Source organism: Cherax quadricarinatus, chromosome 19 (genome assembly GCF_038502225.1).
Source record: "Cherax quadricarinatus isolate ZL_2023a chromosome 19, ASM3850222v1, whole genome shotgun sequence".
Classification (NCBI taxonomy): Eukaryota; Metazoa; Arthropoda; class Malacostraca; order Decapoda; family Parastacidae; genus Cherax; species Cherax quadricarinatus.
The window spans coordinates 31,343,007-31,362,830 of NC_091310.1; positions in this window are offsets into that span (position 1 = coordinate 31,343,007).

A 19,824-nucleotide genomic window follows, 5' to 3' on the forward strand; every position below is an offset into this window, starting at 1 on the left:
GTTTCAACGATTAAGTATGGAACTTGTGTTTCATGTTTGTTGCTGTTGTTGTCGTTGTTATTTATGGAAATATGCTAAAGCTGTAGGAGACGGTAGAGTATGGTAGACAATGAGGTTTAATCCAAGGAAACAGGATTGCTCAGGTTCTCAGCAACATCAAGGCACCATCATCAGAGACTAGAAAAAGTAACTAATAAAAATATGAAACTGAAAATCTTCTTAAAGAGAAAAATGGAATAACAGAAAAAAGAGTAGAGAACATTAAAGAAATGAAGAGGAGGAAATGAGGGAAAACAAGAAAAGGGGGAAAAAAGGAGATAAAGAAGGAAAAAGAGGAGAAAGAAGGCCAGGTCCCAGGCAGCAGATTGCAGAGACAGGCACTGGCCACAGCAGCTGACGTTCCTGCATAATTTTCCTTCCCTTCCTTCCCTCGTCACTCTCACACTTTTCCGCTGCTTTCCCTTCCAAGTTCTATTCTCCTCTTTTGAATGTCCTTTCCCATTTTCCTTTGCCATAATTTTTTTTCCATTTGTCAGTTCCTGCCGTACCCACATCCTCTCTCTTGACCTCTTCGTCTGTTTGTCTATCTGTCTGTCTGTCTGTCTCTGTCTGTCTCTCTCTGTCTCTCTCTCTTTCTCATCACAGTTCCCTTCTCCGTGTACTATAATTTCCCTCCTTATTTCTCGTCTTGCTTATTCTCTACATCGCACTTTTACTGTATTTACGTTTCCCCTATCCACTATACTTTCATCTGTCTTCCTATTTGCTTGCCCTTTCATTCTTCTTCACCTCCCCTACTACTTCCCTTCCTTTCTCCCTCATTTCAATCTGACCTTTTTTCCTGCCGTCTTCTCCTCCTCTATGTACCTACTTGACTACGTCTCTCCCTCCCAGGCTGAGTCACAGCCTTTGCGTTATAAAGACATCCCATAAGAACGTTTAAATAAACATTGTTTCTGCAGAGTACGAGGGTTATAAATGTTTACTCTGCCCTGGGGCTGAGGTGCCTTGATTCCCCTTCACTGCTGCTGCTGCTGCTCTCTCTCTCTCTCTCTCTCTCTCTCTACACAGGGTTTGACAATGTTAAGGATCCCTAGCTTTATTGACAGCTATATTACAGGTTAAGGATTCCTAACTTTATTGGCAAGCTAAGAGCTGTTACCTACATCAGCTCATTTGAAAGCATTTTTATTGTTATGAGACATACAAGTAGGGAACAGGATGAAGTTGGAGCCATCTGTGGGCCAGCATTTTCATCTGATCAACTGACTTTATCTCGTTGACATCATTATGCTGTACGAATGTGTTCCATACTCGAGTCATCCTGGGTATGTATGATCTCAGATGGAATGATGTTCTGGAGAAGGGTACAGCCAGAGTGAAGTTGCTGCTTTCTGCCCGTCTTGTGGCATAAAAGCTTGTTTCACGCTGTCCTCGAAGTGGATCCAAGTGTGGTATTTTGACAATATTGGCCTTGTACATAACAGTAAGGCCACCCACATCCCTCCTATGTTGAAGGCTCTGCTGAAATGACAGATCTATCCAGGATGGGCCCAGGGGAGAGATGAGACGTCTTTCTCTGTTCTCCACTCTGTCAAGCAGTCGCAGATGAGAAGGGGGGCAGGCAAACCAAGAAAGTGGAGCATACTCAAGGAGTGAGCGTACTTGTGCCTCGTACAGGATCTTGCAACCCCTACTGTCAAGCAGATGGGAGATAAGGCGAAGTGCTGTAAGCTTCCTGGCTGCCTTGTTTGCAATATATATATATATATATATATATATATATATATATATATATATATATATATATATATATATATATATATATATATATATATATATATATATGCAGACCAACCACTGTAAAAGGAATAGTGAACTTCAAAGCGCTTTCTTGGTTTCTCACGTTATGTATGTTCATTATTCTTTTCACTGTGGTTGTTCTGCATATTGTGATATCACCCGTTATTGTGATCTTAGTGTATATATATATTGATAGATATCTCTCACTACGCGCTCAGTACTTCGTGCTCATTCTCATCCCTGTGTTGTCACAATCACAACCTCTCTCTTCATAGTTCTACACCGTCATCCTTCCTCCGTCATCTCCAACACATCCTTTACCCATTAATATCCCGCCCCATTACCCCGTGCTCCATCCTCCCTCTATCCGCATAATCTTCTGCACCTCATAACCTCGCGCCTTCCCATTCTTACATCTAGAATTATGGGAGAATTATACAAGCATATCCTTACAATTTTCATTTTCTTCCACACGCGCGCATACACATAAACACACACACACGCAATATATATATATATATATATATATATATATATATATATATATATATATATATATATATATATATATATATATTTTTTTTTTTTTTTTTTGAGAAATTGTTAAATGTTGATGAAGATAGGGAAGCTGTGATTTCGTGTATAGGACAAGGAGGAATAACATCTTGTAGGAGTGAGGAAGAGCCAGTTGTGAGTGTGGGGGAAGTTCGTGAGGCAGTAGGTAAAATGAAAGGGGGTAAGGCAGCCGGGATTGATGGGATAAAGATAGAAATGTTAAAAGCAGGTGGGGATATAGTTTTGGAGTGGTTGGTGCAATTATTTAATAAATGTATGGAAGAGGGTAAGGTACCTAGGGATTGGCAGAGAGCATGCATAGTTCCTTTGTATAAAGGCAAAGGGGATAAAAGAGAGTGCAAAAATTATAGGGGGATAAGTCTGCTGATTATACCTGGTAAAGTAGAGTTATTATTGAAAGAAGTAAGAGTAAGACGGAGAATAGGATAGCAGATGAACAAGGAGGCTTTAGGAAAGGTAGGGGGTGTGTGGACCAGGTGTTTACAGTGAAACATATAAGTGAACAGTATTTAGATAAGGCTAAAGAGGTTTTTGTGGCATTTATGGATTTGGAAAAGGCGTATGACAGGGTGGATAGGGGGGCAATGTGGCAGATGTTGCAAGTGTATGGTGTAGGAGGTAGGTTACTGAAAGCAGTGAAGAGTTTTTACGAGGATAGTGAGGCTCAAGTTAGAGTATGTAGGAAAGAGGGAAATTATTTCCCAGTAAAAGTAGGCCTTAGACAAGGATGTGTGATGTCACCGTGGTTGTTTAATATATTTATAGATGGGGTTGTAAGAGAAGTAAATGCGAGGGTCTTGGCAAGAGGCGTGGAGTTAAAAGATAAAGAATCACACACAAAGTGGGAGTTGTCACAGCTGGTCTTTGCTGATGACACTGTCCTCTTGGGAGATTCTGAAGAGAAGTTGAAGAGATTGGTGGATGAATTTGGTAGGGTGTGCAAAAGAAGAAAATTAAAGGTGAATACAGGAAAGAATAAGGTTATGAGGTAACAAAAAGATTAGGTGATGAAAGATTGAATATCAGATTGGAGGGAGAGAGTATGGAGGAGATGAATGTATTCAGATATTTGGGAGTGGACGTGTCAGCGGATGGGTCTATGAAAGATGAGGTGAATCATAGAATTGACTTAGGAGTCTGTGGAGACAAAGAACTTTGTCCTTGGAGGCAAAGAGGGGAATGTTTGAGAGTATAGTTTTACCAACGCTCTTATATGGGTGTGAAGCATGGGTGATGAATGTTGCAGCGAGGAGAAGGCTGGAGGCAGTGGAGATGTCATGTCTGAGAGCAATGTGTGGTGTGAATATAATGCAGAGAATTCGTAGTTTGGAAGTTAGGAGGAGGTGCGGGATTACCAAAACTGTTGTCCATTGGGCTGAGGAAGGGTTGTTGAGGTTGTTCGGACATGTAGAGAGAATGGAGCTAAACAGAATGACTTCAAGAGTGTATCAGTCTGTAGTGGAAGGAAGGCGGGGTAGGGGTCGGCCTAGGAAAGGTTGGAGAGAGGGGGTAAAGGAGGTTTTGTGTGCGAGGGGCTTGGACTTCCAGCAGGCATGCGTGAGCGTGTTTGATAGGAGTGAATGGAGACAAATGGTTTTTAATACTTGACGTGCTGTTGGAGTGTGAGCAAAGTAACATTTATGAAGAGGTTCAGGGAAACCGGCAGGCCGGACTTGAGTCCTGGAGATGGGAAGTACAGTGCCTGCACTCTGAAGGAGGGGTGTTAATGTTGCAGTTTAAAAACTGTAGCGTAAAGCACCCTTCTGGTGGGAATCGGCCAGTGTGATAATAATAAATATATATATATATATATATATATATATATATATATATATATATATATATATATATATATATATATATATATATATATATATATATATATATATACATATATATATATATATATAGCTGATTTACATCAAAACGGTTATGATTAGTTGAATACAAATTACAGTAATATTAAAACTATAAATAAACTACCCTATTCTAACCTAATGATGTTACAATAACTATCTTAACCAGTCTACTGACAAAACTCGTCAATTCACTTATAACACAATAATAATGATTAGTGTGTGAGATACTGGCTAATTGGTTAATAGGGCTTAAAAGATATCGACCACACGAGGGTCATTTAAGGATTCGTGTCACCTGCTCGACAACAGTCGAGAATATTTTAATCCCATCAGCAGAGATTACTGTACAATGAGTAACATAAACCCAGTGTGTATATAATTTGTGATCTGTTGTATAGGTGTAGTCTAGCTGCTTAACCATGTCTCGTTCTTAGTATGTAAAGTGATGCCGAGATGATAAGGTCGAGTCTCTCTGGTGTTGAAGCCAGAACTGTGAAGTCTTGCAAGTTAAGAGGGAGCTCTGTTAAATTGCAGTGATCGCAGATTGAAGAGGGAGAGGGCTTAGTTAGGGTAAACCAGTAAGGAAGGAATTAATTAACCCTAAATTTCGTGAGGTTCTCTCCATGTGTCGTGTGTTCAGTTTGAACACCCGAACAAATAAACAACACCAGACCTATGTTAACACGACAGGCCTTTGTTGGGGATTACAAATTACAAATTTATCTATGGAAATGAGTACGCCATAATGTTACGCAGAACTTTACGAATGTGAATGCTCATATTTCTTAACTAAGGGATCTGTAATTCTATATTGTTAGCAACTGAGTCTATGTCATCACTGAATGCACCTGTCTCGAATAATGACTAACAACATGCTCCCAAGAGAAGATATGTATAAATGTTCCAGAATCATGAACGTAGATAACATGAACGTAGATGAACATTAAAATGGTATGAAATACCGACAGATTGTTAGGTAAGACACATATGCAACAGTTAGGTATCTTTATTTCGAAACGTTTCGCCTACACAGTAGGCTTCTTCAGTCGAGTACTAGAAGCAGAAGATACTTGAAGACGATGTAATGTCCATCACCCAAGAGTCCCTCAGTCTGGAGAAGAGCATTGTTCCGTTGGCTGAAACAATATGAAGTTGAAGTGACAGAATGGGGCCTTTATATAGTGCCAGGAGATGAGACGTAGGTTGCTTTGGGAGGGCAGGTCCTTCTCAAACCCAGCCGTTCTCACTAGTAGAGGTTGTCGAAGTGGTCTGTACCAAGATACCCTTGTGTTGCAGTGTCTGACAGAATGAACATTAAAATGGTATGAAATACCGACAGATTGTTAGGTAAGACACATATGCAACAGTTAGGTATCTTTATTTCGAAACGTTTCGCCTACACAGTAGGCTTCTTCAGTCGAGTACAGAAAGGTTGATAGAAGCAGAAGATACTTGAAGACGATGTAATCAGTCCATCACCCTTAAAGTTTTGAGGTGGTCAGTCCCTCAGTCTGGAGAAGAGCATTGTTCCGTTGGCTGAAACAATATGAAGTTGAAGTGACAGAATGGGGCCTTTATATAGTGCCAGGAGATGAGACGTAGGTTGCTTTGGGAGGGCAGGTCCTTCTCAAACCCAGCCGTTCTCACTAGTAGAGGTTGTCGAAGTGGTCTGTACCAAGATACCCTTGTGTTGCAGTGTCTGACAGAATGAACATTAAAATGGTATGAAATGCCGACAGATTGTTAGGTAAGACACATATGCAACAGTTAGGTATCTTTATTTCGAAACGTTTCGCCTACACAGTAGGCTTCTTCAGTCGAGTACAGAAAGGTTGATAGAAGCAGAAGATACTTGAAGACGATGTAATCAGTCCATCACCCTTAAAGTTTTGAGGTGGTCAGTCCCTCAGTCTGGAGAAGAGCATTGTTCCGTTGGCTGAAACAATATGAAGTTGAAGTGACAGAATGGGGCCTTTATATAGTGCCAGGAGATGAGACGTAGGTTGCTTTGGGAGGGCAGGTCCTTCTCAAACCCAGCCGTTCTCACTAGTAGAGGTTGTCGAAGTGGTCTGTACCAAGATACCCTTGTGTTGCAGTGTCTGACAGAATGAACATTAAAATGGTATGAAATACCGACAGATTGTTAGGTAAGACACATATGCAACAGTTAGGTATCTTTATTTCGAAACGTTTCGCCTACACAGTAGGCTTCTTCAGTCGAGTACAGAAAGGTTGATAGAAGCAGAAGATACTTGAAGACGATGTAATCAGTCCATCACCCTTAAAGTTTTGAGGTGGTCAGTCCCTCAGTCTGGAGAAGAGCATTGTTCCGTTGGCTGAAACAATATGAAGTTGAAGTGACAGAATGGGGCCTTTATATAGTGCCAGGAGATGAGACGTAGGTTGCCCAAGATACCCTTGTGTTGCAGTGTCTGACAGAATGAACATTAAAATGGTATGAAATACCGACAGATTGTTAGGTAAGACACATATGCAACAGTTAGGTATCTTTATTTCGAAACGTTTCGCCTACACAGTAGGCTTCTTCAGTCGAGTACAGAAAGGTTGATAGAAGCAGAAGATACTTGAAGACGATGTAATCAGTCCATCACCCTTAAAGTTTTGAGGTGGTCAGTCCCTCAGTCTGGAGAAGAGCATTGTTCCGTTGGCTGAAACAATATGAAGTTGAAGTGACAGAATGGGGCCTTTATATAGTGCCAGGAGATGAGACGTAGGTTGCTTTGGGAGGGCAGGTCCTTCTCAAACCCAGCCGTTCTCACTAGTAGAGGTTGTCGAAGTGGTCTGTACCAAGATACCCTTGTGTTGCAGTGTCTGACAGAATGAACATTAAAATGGTATGAAATACCGACAGATTGTTAGGTAAGACACATATGCAACAGTTAGGTATCTTTATTTCGAAACGTTTCGCCTACACAGTAGGCTTCTTCAGTCGAGTACAGAAAGGTTGATAGAAGCAGAAGATACTTGAAGACGATGTAATCAGTCCATCACCCTTAAAGTTTTGAGGTGGTCAGTCCCTCAGTCTGGAGAAGAGCATTGTTCCGTTGGCTGAAACAATATGAAGTTGAAGTGACAGAATGGGGCCTTTATATAGTGCCAGGAGATGAGACGTAGGTTGCTTTGGGAGGGCAGGTCCTTCTCAAACCCAGCCGTTCTCACTAGTAGAGGTTGTCGAAGTGGTCTGTACCAAGATACCCTTGTGTTGCAGTGTCTGACAGAATGAACATTAAAATGGTATGAAATACCGACAGATTGTTAGGTAAGACACATATGCAACAGTTAGGTATCTTTATTTCGAAACGTTTCGCCTACACAGTAGGCTTCTTCAGTCGAGTACAGAAAGGTTGATAGAAGCAGAAGATACTTGAAGACGATGTAATCAGTCCATCACCCTTAAAGTTTTGAGGTGGTCAGTCCCTCAGTCTGGAGAAGAGCATTGTTCCGTTGGCTGAAACAATATGAAGTTGAAGTGACAGAATGGGGCCTTTATATAGTGCCAGGAGAAAAGGTTGCTGAGGGCAGGTCCTTCTTTCTCACTAGAGGTTGGAGTGGTCTGAAGAAGCCTACTGTGTAGGCGAAACGTTTTTAAACTGTTGCATACACCTAACAATGAACGTAGATAAATACATTTACTGATTAATTCGCAATGTAAACAGACTGTCGGTTCCTGGGTCTTGCATTAATCCAAATGCTTTACGCTACTGTTCACAGAATGAAAGCAGGTAAAATCTGAATTTTACTAATTGGATAGGTTACTTTAAATGATACATACTTGTTATTTACAATCTCAAAAGCCAGTAAAACTGACAGTCATACTTCGCTTAACGGCGGGGATACGTTCTGAGAAATGCATCATTAGGGGATTTTGTAGTTGTGCGAACGTCATAGAGTATACGTACACAAACCTAGATGGTACAGCCTACTACACACCTAAGTTACATTTTTTATTATCATAAATTTGCTTTTAAGCAGATAATACACCATGAGCATTCCTTTCAATTAATGAAAACCTTTCGGTGTTGGGGTCCAGGTTTTCAAACTTTTTAAGGAGCTTGTTCAGGTCTGCAAAGCTTCTGCTAAACCCCTCACTGTGATTTTTTTCTGATTCAACAAGAGATTAAATCAATCACAAAGGAAAATGATGCTATCAAGAGAGGAGGTAAACACGAGATGTATGATGCTGCTACCTGCGTAAAATCGAAAACTGTTTTACAGTAAACTTATAAGTAGAAAGAGTACACATTAGAATAACGATGAAAAGTACAGTATAGTAAATGCATAAACCAGTACCATAATTGTTTATTATCATTGTTAAATGTTATGTACTATACTTAATTGTATATGCTATACTTTTATACGACTGGCAGCACAGTAGGTTTGTTTACACCACCGTCGTATATGCGGTCCGTCGTTGACCAAAACGCCATTATGCGACGCGATACTGTACTTGGATAAGAATTTTGCATTAAGTAATTCAGCAAGTACTCATTTTCGAGATCGGAGAGTTATAAGCTGAATATATATCGTAAGCCCAACTATTAATGGCACTTATGGTTAGGAGAAAACTGTTTAGGGCTGAAGTCGAGTGATGACAATAGGAACTTTCGTGTAGTCGACAGGTCTTAATCCGCAATGAAAGAAGGATAGAAAAATTTTAGATAGGCCATCCAGGGGTGTGATGAAGGGTCTGTGGCGGACTACAGGAACGCCTTCCGAAGGCGGGTCAAATGGTGATTTATCACAGTGTGGGAAACTGAGAGAGGGAAGGAAAGAGGTACTTTACATAATTTAGGTTGAATATTCTGCCTCCCTGCTCTCATCGTGTTCGCTTTTCCTACCTTCTCTCCCTCTCTCTCTCTCTCTCTCTCTCTCTCTCTCTCTCTCTCTCTCTCTCTCTCTCTCTCTCTCTCTCTCTCTCTCTCTCTCTCTCATAAGAAGAACATAAGAACGAAGGAACACTGCAGAAGGCCTACTGGCCCATGCGAGGCAGCCCTCCCTTAAGTCAATGTGACCTGACCTGACTAGGTTGGGTGCATTGGCTTAAGCCGGTAGGAGACTTGGACCTGCCTCTCTCTCTCTCTCTCTCTCTCTCTCTCTCTCTCCACAAACCACCCATTTCCGCAGAGCTCCTCTCCGTTGTCCTTATCTTCCCGGACACTTCCCCCATTATCATCCTCCACGTGTCTCTTATCTCACTGATATCCTCTCCGTATCTCTCCCCCCCATCTCTCTACACACTCTTGGTCCGTGATCTTGCCTCCCAAGATGACATTAGCGCCTTCACTTCAAATACATAAACTCGAGAACCAACCTTCTGAGTCCTCTTAGAGAACGATGACTTCACAGTTTATTTCCTTGGAATGCTCTTCTATGCAATAATTCCACTACCTTAGGGGATTCGATTTTCCAAATGAAGGTTTTGAAGAGGAAGCGTCTGTTAGGACAACGTCTCAACCTCCTCCCCCCCCCCAACAAAAAAGAGCTTCTTCCAAGTCGTCTGTACTTGTACTAATAAGCTTAATTATTATTATTTATTAAATAAACCTGAGAAACGAAGCTTCCAGACTGTTTAGTGTGTGTGTGTTTGTTTAAGGCTGGTGACAGCACAGACTCCACACCCTTCAGGCTTTCAAACAGTTTACTCTCTGTTTTAAACAGTCTTTCAGACTGTTTACCATGTTTTAAACAGTCTTTCTTACTGTTTAGCTCGTATTTCAAGACTGAGGTAAGGTTTAAAACATTGTTAGCTTTGTCTAAATTTTGTGACTTGGGAAAGAAACTAGGTCACACCATTCATATTCTCTGTTGGTCAACGGTAATTACTTTCCACACCGGTACCGTTTCAGTTGCATAAAACACGACACTATTTAAAGGCTCCATACAAAGTAATTAATTTTTAATTTTTTAATTGCATCACCGTTATTATTTCACGCAACAACACCTTTCCGTTCGAAACAGTATCCACTGTTGTTCCATTTAACGGCAGTTCCGTTCACCACAGCATATTATGTGGTCCCGTATAGCAGGAATTCCGCCCACAACGACTCCGTTGTGGTAAACCCCATTACCGTTCTATTCGACACCCTTATTAACGGCCCAAGGTTAAGTAACGACACTCTTGTACACCATCTTGACCTCACTGCTGACACCTAATCACCTGTCGACACTCTGACGCGATTCATGACATTTCGCCACTACACTCTGGACAGACACCTGGCTGTTATTTGTTTTCCTTACTCGTTCTCTCCATTTGGTGACCCTCTGGTAGAGCTTCGACAAGTCAAGTCTTGAAAAAGCTCTATAAAGCTGGAAACACGACCTGATACTATTCTACAGAGGAAAACAGGCGATGTTGAAACTCTACCTAGAGCAATATATGACTTGACAAAGCTCTTTTCAGAGTCAAACATAACTTGATAAAGTTCTGCACAGAGAAAAACGTGACTTGATAAAGCTCTACCCTGAGCGAAACGTCGTTTATAATTAAGATTAGATCTACAGAAAGAGACTTTCCACCATCCTACAATTGGGACGGAGCGAAATACACAAATAAACTGCATATAGAAGAGAGAAGCAGTATTTTATATTATATTGTTCGTGGTCACAATAATATAAAATTCTGCTCGTTGTACTAGTACACCAAACAGGGAGTAGAATGGAATTAGCCTAGAGTCATCCACACCACCGTATGTCCTTGGGTAATGAGTACAACATCCAGTTCCGCTGGATGAGCTGCTATTAAGGATTGTATGGTCCCGTGGATTAAGGCGTCATGGGTTTTCGCCCACCATGAAGTAGGCCAAAGCAGCATGGGATCGACTCCTTGGCTAGTCACAATGTTGTTAATGATATATATATATATATATATATATATATATATATATATATATATATATATATGTACTCACCTATTTGTACTCACCTATTTGTGGTTGCAGGGGTCGAGTCACAGCTCCTGGCCCCGCCTCTTCGCTGATTGCTACTAGGTCCTCTCTCTCCCTGCCCCATGAGCTCTATCATACCTCGCCTTAAAACTATGTATGGTTCCTGCCTCCACCACATCACTTTCTAGGCTATTCCACGGCCTGACTACTCTATGACTGAAGAAATACTTCCTAACATCCCTTTGATTCATCTGAGTCTTCAACTTCCAATTGTGACCTCTTGTGTCTGTGTCCCATCTCTGGAACATCCCGTCTTTGTCCACCTCGTCTATTCCACGCAGTATTTTATATGTCGTTATCATGTCTCCCCTGACCCTCCTGGCCTCCAGTGTCGTCAGGCCGATTTCCCTCAACCTTTCTTCATAGGACAATCCCCGTAGCTCTGGGACTAGTCTTGTTGCAAACCTTTGCACTTTCTCTAATTTCTTGACGTGCTTGACTAGGTGTGGATTCCAAACTGGTGCTGCATACTCCAGTATGGGCCTGACGTAGATGGTGTACAGAGTCTTAAACGAATCCTTACTGAGGTATCGGAACGCTATCCGTAGGTTTGCCAGGCGCCCGTATGCTGCAGCAGTTATCTGATTGATGTGCGCCTCAGGAGATATGCTCGGTGTTATACTCACCCCCAGATCTTTTTCCTTTAGTGAGGTTTGCAGTCTTTGGCCATCTAAACTATATTGTGTCTGCGGTCTTCTTTGCCCTTCCCCAATCTTCATGACTTTGCATTTGGCAGGGTTAAATTCAAGGAGCCAGTTGCTGGACCAGGCTTGTAGCCTGTCCAGATCTCTTTGTAGTCCTGCCTGATCCTCGTCCGATTCGATCCTTCTCATTAACTTCACATCGTCTGCAAACAAGGACACTTCTGAGTCTATCCCTTCCGTTATGTCGTTCACGTATACCAAGAACAGCACAGGTCCTAGGACTGACCCCTGTGGAACCCCGCTTGTCACAGGCGCCCACTCTGACACCTCGTCGCGTACCATGACTCGTTGTTTCCTCCCTGTCAGATATTCTCTGATCCATTGCAGTGCCTTTCCTGTTATGTGTGCCTGGTCCTCTAGCTTTTGCAGTAACCTCTTGTGAGGAACTGTGTCGAAAGCCTTCTTGCAGTCCAAAAATACGCAGTCGATCCACCCCTCTCTCTCTTGTCTTACTTCTGTCACCTTGTCATAAAACTCTAGTAGGTTTGTGACACAGGATTTTCCTTCCCTGAAACCGTGCTGGTTGTCAATTATACACTTGTTTCTTTCCAGGTGCCCCACCACTCTCCTCCTGATGATCTTCTCCATGACCTTGCATACTATACACGTTAGAGATACAGGTCTGTAGTTTAGTGCCTCATGTCTGTCTCCCTTTTTAAAAATTGGGACTACATTTGCCATTTTCCATACCTCAGGGAGTTGCCCAGTTTCAAATGATGTGTTGAAGATCTTTGTTAATGGCTCACACAATATCTCTGCTCCCTCTTTAAGGACCCATGGAGAGATGTTGTCTGGTCCCACCGCCTTTGAGGTGTCAAGTTCGCATAGCAGCTTCTTCACCTCCTCCTTGGTTATATGTACCTCATCCAGCACTTGCTGGTGTGCCCCCCTGTTCTGATTTCTTGGAGTCCTACTGGTTTCCACTGTAAATACCTCTTTAAATCTTGTGTTGAGCTCCTGACATACCTCTCGGTCGTTTCTTGTGAATTCCCCATCACCCTTCCTCAGTCTGATTACCTGGTCCTTGACTGTTGTTTTCCTCCTGATGTGGCTGTACAACAGCTTCGGGTCAGTCTTTACTTTTGATGCTATGTCATTTTCATATTGTCTCTGAGCCTCCCTTCTTATCTGTGCATATTCGTTTCTGGCTCTTCGGCTGATTTCTTTATTTTCCTGAGTTCTCTGTCTTCTGTACCTTTTCCATTCTCTAGTACACCTAGTTTTTGCCTCCCTACACCTTTGGGTGAACCAAGGACTCGTTCTGTTCTTCCCATTATTTCTGTTTCCCTTGGGAACAAACCTCTCCTCTGCCTCCTTGCATTTTGTTGCTACATAGTCCATCATTTCTTGTACTGGTTTTCCTGTCAGTTCCCTCTCCCACTGAATGTCTTGAAGGAAGTTCCTCATGCCTGAGTAGTTCCCCCTTTTGTAGTTTGGTTTTTCCCAGCCTATTCCTGCTACTCTCTCCACTTGGAGCTCAACTATGTAGTCGAAGCACAGAACCACATGATCACTAGCTCCCAGGGGCCTTTCATACATGATACCCTCGATGTCCGAACTACTCATGGTGAATACAAGGTCCAACCTTGCTGGTTCATCCTCTCCTCTCTCTCTGGTAGTGTCTCTAACATGTTGATGCATGAGGTTCTCCAGTACCACATCCATCATCTTGGCTCTCCATGTTTCGGGACCCCCATGGGGCTCCAGGTTTTCCCAGTCAATCTCCTTGTGATTGAAATCACCCATAACTAGTAACTTTGCTCCCCCCATGTGTGCTCTCCTGGCCACCTCGGCTAGTGTGTTGATCATTGCTCTGTTGCTCTCATCGTATTCTTCTCTTGGCCTCCTGCAGTTCTGTGGTGGGTTGTACATTACTGCAATTATCACCTTATGTCCCTCAGACTGGATGTGTGTGTGTGTGTGTGTGTGTGTGTGCATACAGTAAGTCCTCACTTAGCGTCGTCGATAAGTTCTTGGAAACTGAGACTTTAAGGGAAACGACGTTTAACGAAACCATCGTCAATCTCTTTAAAACTTCTAGTTTTGTTTCTGATGTCATACTTTTTCTGTTTGTTTTTTGTGGCCACGGACATCAGGGGTGCACAGTGCACCTTTAGCACTCATTGCAACAACAATAACAAATAACAACAAACAATAGTGCTCACTGAGCGCTTTCGTACCTCATCGTTTATTGTCGTACATTTGTGTGATTATCATATACTTTACGATTTTTTTATTTTACTGTCTCCACGCAGACACTGGCCCGTACCTGGAATCGATTTTTTTCTCATCAACGTTATAACGAAACGACGTTGAACGAAATAACGTTATTCGAAAACTTACTGTATACTGGTTCTTTGTTGAATAGTACCTTCCTATCACTTACACGTAAAATGTTCCCGAAGCATCAGTAAGGTAAGGGAGGCATTTTAAATTACCCCAAGAAATGGAGCTGCTAGGTGGGGTCTTCATTACGTTATAGTTATTTTAAGGTTATATAGAACACGAGACCCGAAATGTCTTTTTAAGCTTTTAACACCACAGATGGTGGTTGTAGTTTCTGAACCTCTTGTCATTTGCCATTGATATTTGTCGTTTCTGAACCTCTTGCCACTGATGGTTGTTTCAGACAATTGGTGGCCATCCAAAAGCCTCTCAAATCAGCTAGTGGTTGTTCCAGAGCTCCTCACAACAGCTGGACGTCGTCTCAGGCTCCTACTCCAATCCCCCCTCAGCTTCTGGACGTCGTTCCAGACCAAGCCGTCGCGTCAGGGCACCGTAAAAGACCAGAATGTCTGGGATCAACTTTCTGGTCACGAAATAGCACTAAAGTGGCCCATAAAAGTGACAGCAAATTGGCGGCTCCTCGTATACCAGATGGCAATATATGCATGGACGCTTTTCACAGACATGGTAAGGTCGATTTTAGATGACGAATATTATCATTTAATTAATAATAATAGCAATAATAATAAACAAATAAGTCATAATGATAATAAGAATTAATAATAATAGTCATAATTATAATATTAATAATTAATAATAAATCATCATCATCATAATAATAATCATAATAATAATAATATATTGTTATTATTATTTTTATTATTATTAATTTGTTATTACTAACACTAATTAATGCATTTTTAAAGGATAGTTTTGAAAACTAATTTTTAATAATAACTTTCAGATATAAGCTATGTTTTGATGGCACAATAGACTGCCATCATATTTGGTTCTAATGTGTTTGTTTGGATCCTCTTCTGAATAGACAGAGAAAGTTTTAAACTATTCTATACACCATATTATTAATGATAACGACACGCAAAGATATGAAGCAGCTTAATGAAGCACTCGACAACGTGTGTTGACGAAATATAACGAAACTATCATATATTTGTTAGTCTGGGCTGGTTAATGGGGGTTGCAAAGCCTGACTGCTCGACGAGGGTCATTAAGGCTGCATGTTACCTGTACACCATCTCCAAAGAGGTACATGTATCTCTCGGTACATACATCTTGTCTTTTGTAAATATACATCGTTACCCTAGTTTGTGGTGATTAATCCAAACACCAGATTTAGTTATATTTACTCGAAAAAAAAACAGAGATTTTGAAAAATTGACGAGAAACAAAATGGAATATTTCTATCACAACTCTATAATTTTCCTCGGTGTAATGTGGATATTAAAACAAAAAAATTATAGTCATTTATAGAACACTGATCAATATTCACACAAAGACTGAATTTTGCAATGTGAAACATCAATCAATATTACAATACTTACCAGTATTAAAATACAAAAAAAAAAAGTAATCAGGATTTCAGTACTAACCTTTAACAATCTTTTTTTTTTTTTTTTTTTGCAACAATGGTTGACATGAAAAGAATAAAATTTCGAGTTGTTTACGTGTTGTTGTTGTTATGCTCCACTGGTAGTAAATTACTCTGACGTCATTAACTCATAACACATGGAGAATGGGGGGAGGGGGAGGGGGAGGGGGAGGGGAGAGGGGGAGGGGGAGGGAGAAGAAATGTCACTAGAAAACCTGGGATTAAAATAATAAAAAAAAAATTACGACGGTGAAGAAGTTACTTGAGCAGAAACACCTGTGTTCTTGCCTATGTTTACACAAACATTTTCTACGACAATAGTTAGTGATACGTGAACTGTCTTGGTCTGATGAATAGGACACATGTACAATAGTTAGGTAATTTTTATTACCGTGACGTTTCGGCCTTCCAGGCACGTTTCATTTGCTGGAGTAAGCGAAACGTTTTAAAGATCGAGATCCCTAAGTATTACACATGTCTTACGAACTCGTCGGCATTGTATCCCACTGACATGAAGGTTTCTGGTCTGACCTGAGACTGGACTTGAGGGGCGATGACCTCCAGAGTCCACAACATATTGGCCAACATATTAAGCTTCAGAGCCTTCGTGCTGGATCTGGAAAAATAAAAACCATTATTATATTTCCAAATAAAGAATGTTGAAGTGACATGAGGGAAATACTGCTACTAATACTTTCTGCATGAGTAAAAAAAATATCTAACCCGGTCCATTGCTTGTTATTTGTTCAAACTGAGGACACGTAAAATTTTCGTTTATGGACTTGGAGATTAGGAAAAAAAAAATCCTCAAATTAGTGAGTGTAAGCAAATATTAAAATATAAATAAACTATTTTTGTTTTGCAGTTCAAGAAAATGTTCAATGTTTGCAGCATCAATGGAGAAAGTAGTGAAATATTCACGAACATGTTCAGTGTTTGCAACATCATTGAGGAAAGTGGTGAAACATTCACGGACATATTCAGTGTTTGCAGCATCAATGGATACAGTAGTTAAAGATTCACGAACGTGTTCAGTGTTTGCAACATCAATGGAGAAAGTGGTGAAACATTCACATACATGCATAGTGCTCCCGATATCAATGGATGTATGGAAAAGAAAAGATTTGCAACATTTGTTAATGTAATTTTTTTTGAGCATTCAGGAAGCTGCAAGAGCCGCAGTAATGAAGATCAGACACTTTTGTTGCAGCATTCAATAACATACAAGAGAATTGCAATTTTGCAACGGATCAACAACTGAAGCAGAAGCAGCTGGAGCAGTAGAACAGCAGTAGCAGCAGCAGCAGCAGCAGCAGCAGCAGCAGCAGCAGCAGCAGCAGCAGCAGCAGCAGCAGCAGCAGCAGCAGCAGCACGACCAATAGTAACAACAGCAGCAGTAGGAACAAAAATAGCAGCAGTAGTAGTGGTAAAATACGTAGAGTCAGCAGTAACAGCATCAACAGCAGAAGCAGCAGTAACAACAGCAACAGTAGCCACAGCAGCAGTACCAGTAGCCACAGCAACAGTAGCAACAGCCACAACAGCAGCAGCAGTAGCGACAGCAGCACTAGCAGCAGCAGTAACAACAGCAGCAGTAGCCACAGCAGCAGCCACAGCAGCAGCAGCAATAGCCACAGCAGCAGTAACAACAGCAGCGGTAACCACAGCAGCAGCAGCAGCAACGGTAGCCACAGCAGCAGCAGCAGCAGCAGTAGGCACAGCAGCAGTAACAACAGCAGCGGTAACCACAGCAATAGCAGCAGCAGCAGCAGTAGCAGCATCTTGGCTATTTCCTGGAATAATGTTTTAGTAAATTTAGCTAAAGTTATGGCCTGGGGTAAAGTATTCCTACCCGATACATAAGTTGCCGTGTTTCCCCTTCCTCCTTCCTTCCCTCCTAACCCTCCCTCACCCCTGCCCGTCCCTCCTAACCCTCCCTCAGCCCTGCCCGTCCCTCCTAACCCTTCCCTTCTACCAGTACTCCTCCCTCAAGATCAAGAGCTAAGTAAGACCATGGAGGGGTGAGCAAGGAGGTGGTGAAAGGGGAAAAATAAGTTGGTGAGTGGAAGGTTTGAGTGGTAGAGAGAGTACCATGGTTTAGCCCAGGATCTTGTAACCCAGTATCTTAAAAATTCCTCCTTACTAACCCTCCACTAACCCACCCTTTCCCTCATGCTGCTACTTCCCATAATATTCGACCCATCTCATCTTTTCCCCCCCAACTAACCCACAGTTTATAGAGGAAATTTGACGTTTGGGTCCATCATGGACCACTAATGAGTCGCGACTTAAGGACAGTCCAAGACGGACCTATGTTTAGCCTAAGCTTACTCTATAAATTGTGGGTTGGTTAGGAATTGTTGCAGACCAATATTGTGAGTTTTTAATAGAATTCTACCCCTGAACTCGTAATGCAAAGGAGCATACTCGTTATTATTATTATTATTATTATTATTATTATTATTATTATTATTATTATTATTAGTGTTATTATTAGTGTTATTATTATTATTATTATTATTATTATTATTATTATTATTATTATTATTATTATTATTATTATTATAGGAAAGCGCTAGACGTCTTACAGCGCCTGGAGAATTGTGGACAACCCTTCTTCTTGAAAAAAATAAAAAAAGCATCTCCAATTATTTGGATCAAGAGCTTTTCACCTCGAATGGGAAGAGACGGAGAAAATTTGAAAAAAATACTTATATTAGCATAGGCTTAATTAGACATAACTAGACATAATTTGACATAATTTGCATTCTAATTTATGAGCACAAAGACTCACACTATCAGCTGGAGATTATTTAATTATACTAACTGTTTCAGATTAATTATGCAAACTATTTTAAACTGCTTAATTTTGCTGTTCCAAATTATATTTGGTCGCAGTCAAAAGGCGGGAGGTTCACGGTAATCTGCTTGTACACTGAGCCAATTATTTTCCAGCTTTGCTGATTTTCTGAACAAACTGACACAGAGAAACGTACAAGGTATTATGCTACTGTAATGCTACTACTACTACAACTACTACTACTACTACTACTACTACTGTTACTATGACTACTCGTGCTATTACTCTTACTACTACTACTACTGCTATTATTACTACTCCTGCTACTACTGTTACTACTTCTTCTGCTATTACTGCTGCTACTACTACTACTACTACTACTACTATTACTATTCCTACTGCTACTACTATTATTACTACTGCTACTTCTACTATTATTACTACTACTGCTATTACTACTGCTACTACTACTATTACTACTGCTACTACTATTATTATTACTTCTACTACCACTACTACTACCACTATTAATACTAGTACTACAACTAGTATTGCTACCAATACTATTATTAAAACTTCACATAATATTATTGTTAGTACTACTATTATTGCTACTAGCACAATTAATACAACTACTACTACTAATTTTAATGATATTGGTAAAGTAAATAGTAATTAGTAATAATGATTATAAGAGCATTTATTATTATTATTATTATTATTATTATTATTATTATTATTATTATTATTATTATTATTATTATTATTATCCTTAGTTCACTAGAGAGAGTCAAACAATTAATTCACATGTCTGTTCCACCTTAGAGTATTATTCCAGTTTTTTTTCCATTTTTCAGATATTATCATCTGCAAATCTCTCGATTATCGCTTTCTTTTCTCTCTACAATTTTTTTCTTTTATTGTTCAGTTCCCTGTCCTCTATCTTTCTTTTTCTCTTTTCTTATTCATCAGTTCCTTTTTTTCATGTTTCGTTCGTTCTCTTCTTTCTTTTGTTTTCTCCTTCCGTTATTTCCACTCTCTTCTCTCATTTCTTTCGTCTTCCCTTCCCTTCTCTCCTTTCTTTGATATACCTTCTTTTCTTTGTCTTTCACGTTCCATTTTTTTCAGTTCCTCTTTCATTTTAATTTTCTCTCTCCTCCTTTCTTTCTCCCCTGTTCCCTCCTTTCTCTTTGCTTCACCAAATCCCTTTTCTCCTAATCACTGTTCCAACTTTTTCTCGCTCTCTACCATCCTCTCTATCCTCCCTTTAGTCCCTAGGACA